Genomic DNA, 4,752 nt, shown 5'->3' with positions numbered 1-4,752 from the left:
GCTGGCAAAAAAAACTGGAAAATATTAGCAGCCATATTTACGAACTGCCCAAGATTAAATTGCATACCAGACAACAGAAATATGGCAAACATATTTCTCATTCATAAGAAAGATAGCAAAGAGGATATCAAAAACTAGCCTAATAGACTATAAGCCTACTACCAATCATATACAAGATATTGACAAAGATCATCAACAACAGATTAACAAATGCATTAGATGCTTCATGGCCAAGAGAGCAAGCTGGCTTTAGAAATGAATTTAGTACCCTGAATCATATCCATACGCTCCGAGAGCTAATTAGTAGAGCTACAGAATATGAAATACCGCTAGCATTAACCTTCATAAATTTCAACAAAGCTTTCAATTATATATATATATATATATATATATATATATATATATATATATATATATATATATATATATCGTGACTAAGATCGATATGTCCTCTTGTTAACTTGTTAAGAGCATTCGGGTGTTTAAGTATTTCACACACACATTTCCAAAAACTGTCTTTTGACGAGATTACGTTCTGTGCCAAGATTCTTAACTTCATTAAAGTCTATCTTATGCTTGGTATCAATAGCATGCTGGGGATTCCACTTCGGTGCCTGAACGAGTAAACACCGTTTTTGCCGTTCTCGTAATTTACAGTGTTTATAATAGTTTTTAAACTTGTTTTGCGATTTATACTTGTTCCAGACAATAACAAAGTGCAGTGTAAATATATACGTGTACTTTCGCGGGTGCATATAATCGCTAAACTTGTATAAACAATATTTCATTAAGTGCATTAGAACCTTACAAGAAAATAACAACATTGTTGGACATTACACTAGTTGCTCCACATTTAGGCAACTTCCATCACTATGGTGTATGATAAGTTGCCGCCTTCTGACACTCAACAATGAATACAAACAAATTGCAAGAAGCTGTCTTTGACTACGAGGATGCTTCAAATCCAACAATGTCAACAAACCAAATTGTAACCAACACAAACCCAACCACCAACAGTAACATATCTTACACGGCTGCAGTAAAATCAGCACCTAGACCAACGTTCCCAAAAAAGGATCAGGCTGTGGTTCTTCATGCCGAGAACAGTTTAAAGCTATACGATTATGTACATGCAATCGGAACTATCATTGGGGCCAAGAACATTTGCTTCGCATCCAGGATATCGAATAATAGGGTATGTATTTACTTATCTAATTCTGAACTTGTCGGAAAATTGATAAAGTCTCATCCATTCATTCAAATTAATACATTTTCACTAAATATTCGGAGACTTATATCTCCAACCAAAAGAATTGTTATTTCAAATATATCACCTTTTATTCCTCATGATCTAGCTGAAAATGCTATAAAAAGTCTTGGCTTACAACTAGCATCCCCCATATCGTTTCTAAAAGCAGGTATCCCTGGAGATGATTACAGTCATGTTTTAAGCTTCAGGCGCCAAGTTTATATATTTCCCCCTTCTGATAACTACGAACTACAAACATCAATAACTATTCCATATAATGGTCATGAACATAGAATTTTTCTTTCTACAGATAGAATGGAATGTTTTATTTGCAAGCAAACAGGACATGTTGCAAATAACTGCATTAATCCCCCATCGGTCATTATTTCTATACAGTCAGAAACCCGAGCTCCCATTTCTAACAATGAACCTAGCACGAATACAAATGAAAGCGTCCAATCATCTCAAGACATTCCAGTAATAGGCCAAAAAAGACCTCCTTCGGAATCACTTAATGACGAATCTAGTCTTCCTACAACTCCGTCAGCTAAAACCTCTGAAATGCAACCGCCTTATATCCCTAATGAATTAACTAAAAGAAAATCCAAAAAGAAAAAGCGAAAAACGGATGATACCAGTATCTCTGATATTACTAAACTTGAAATTACCGAATATTACAACAAAAATCCACAAAACAATATACTCTCCTTAAACGATCTTTTTGCGTTTTTAGAAAATACTAAAGGCAGCAGTGACCCCTATCATGAGGCCCTAAAGTTTACAAACGACATCAATACACTCCTTACCAATTTGATTTCTATCTACCCGCATCTTTCTCAAAGAACAATAAAAAACAGATTTACACGATTAATGAAAAAAATCAGACATCAATGCAATGTTAAATCTGCAGAAAATAACGATACAATAACATTACCATGTCTTTCACAAACAGATCCCAGTGACGATGAATCTTACTCTGATACTTCCCTTGCCTCCCAAAACTCTTTAAAATAATCTTTCTCTTTAATACAATGGAATTGTGATGGGTTTTACGCCCGTCTAGAACGCATCCAACAACTTATCCAAGAGACCGCTCCAGATATTCTTTGTCTACACGAAACAAATTTAAAGGAAACCCAAAATCCGTACCTAAAAAATTACATAGGCTATCATCAGATTAGATCCACACCCCTACGCGCAAGTGGCGGTACTTCTATTTTTATATCGTCAGATATATATTCCGAAAAATTTAACATCACTTCTAATTTAGAAGTAGTAGCTGTTTCATTCTGGTGTCCTCATAAAATCACTATTTGCAATATATATTTACCACCTAATAAGGGGATAAATCATACAGAAATTTCTAAACTAATAGCAGAACTCCCACCCCCATTCATCCTCGTAGGAGATTTTAATGCTCACAGCACAATGTGGGGATCTAACAGCACATTTGGCAGAGGAAAAATTATAGAAAACATAATTAGCAATGAAGATATATTTCTACTCAATACTGGTTGTAGCACCCACTTCAATATATCTTCAGGAACTTTCTCAAATATCGATCTCAGCCTTTGTGATCCAAAACTAGGTCCATCTCTAACATGGTGTCCTCTAGATAGTCTTTTCGATAGTGATCATTTCCCTATATTAATCTCAGACAATAAACCCAAATCGTACAACCCAATAAGTAAATGGCGTATTGCACAAGCGGACTGGATGAATTTCAGTCTAAACGTCCGAGATCAAGTCAATTCAATTAAATATGAATATAACATAGACCACTTAGTTGATCAGTTCACTAATTGCATAATTAACTCCGCTCAAAAATATATAGGAAAATATTCTGTTAAACCTACACGAAAATCAGTTCCTTGGTGGAATGACTCCTGTGCTGTAGCAGTTCGTGTATGCAAGAAAGCTCTGAATAAATATAGACGAACAAGAACTAATGAAAATCTTATCAAGTTTAAATTAGCTAAAGCTAAATCAAAACGTATCATAAAGGAAAGCAAAAAGACTTCATGGAACCTTTATATCAATTCTATTTCTTCCGACACACCTCCAAGCCAAGTTTGGAACAAAATTAAACATATGAAAGGTCAAAGCACCGCCTACAAAATCCCCGCCTTAATTCATGACAACAAAATAGTGACTCAAAGTCAAAGTATTGCCAAGATCTTTGCGCATCACTTTCAATTGAAAACGCTAAACCAAAATAAGTCTCCTTTACACTCTTTTAACATCGCAAGTGGTAAAACTAACGATATTTCCAACCCAATAAACCTACCCTTTTCTAAACAAGAATTGACTCTAGCTCTATCCACTACAAAAAACTCAGCTGCTGGCCCTGATGACATCCCCTCAATTTTCCTCAAATATCTCCATGAAGAAACCATAAACAAATTGCTTGAGTTGTACAACCTAATATGGTCTCGACAAGAATTTCCTTCCAAATGGAGGGAATCCATTATATTTCCTATCAAAAAAAGCAGCTCTCTTCCCAACTCTCCAAACTCGTTTAGGCCAATCTCCCTAACATGTACCCTTTGCAAATTATTGGAAAAAATGATCAATAAGCGATTAATATGGTATCTAGAAAAAAACAATATCCTTAACCCTGCTCAATCAGGTTTTAGACCTAATAGAAGCACCACTGATAATTTAGTGATCCTACAAACAGATATAGCAAATGCTATGGCCTCCAAGCAAGACGTAATTGCAGTAATTTTTGATATAGAAAGTGCTTTCGATACAACATGTAAGTCGGTTATCCTTAAAAAACTGGTAGAAAATGATCTTACGGGCAACATATTTTGCTTTATAAACAACTTTTTAAATAACAGAAATTTCAGAATCACAGTTAACGGAGTATTGTCCGACAAATATGTCACTGAAAATGGTGTACCTCAAGGTTCTACTTTGAGTTCTACCCTCTTTCTGCTAGCCATCAATGATATTTGCTCTCATATAAAATCTCCTGTTAAATTTGCCCTATACGCAGACGACCTTATTGTATACTGCCAAGGAAAATCCACAGCTGCAACCTCATCTTTATTACAAAATTCTGTCGAGTCCCTTACTACATGGTCCGAGAAAACTGGCTTCAGGTTCTCTTCCAATAAATCCAAAATAATTAAATTCACCAGGAGATACAACAGCACAGAAATACCCAAAATAACACTAAACGGAGTAAGTTTAGAGTCAATTGATCATTACAAGTTTTTAGGACTAACTGTCGATAACAAACTCACCTGGCGACGTCATATCGATGAAATAAAAGGCATCTGTTTAAGCAGAATGAATTTGTTAAAGACATTGTCCCACCATCAATGGGGTGCCGATGAAAGTGTACTACTCAAAATATATCGAGCTATAATCCGATCCAAATTAGACTATGGTTGTATAGTTTACTTGTCTGCATCCAATAATTTATTACAATCTTTAAACTCTGTTCACAACACTGCTCTCCGAATTTGCTTAGGAGCTTTTCGATCCAGTCCCGC

Source organism: Diabrotica undecimpunctata, chromosome 4, assembly GCF_040954645.1.
Source record: "Diabrotica undecimpunctata isolate CICGRU chromosome 4, icDiaUnde3, whole genome shotgun sequence".
NCBI classification, from domain to species: Eukaryota; Metazoa; Arthropoda; class Insecta; order Coleoptera; family Chrysomelidae; genus Diabrotica; species Diabrotica undecimpunctata.
This window is presented reverse-complemented; position numbering follows the sequence as displayed.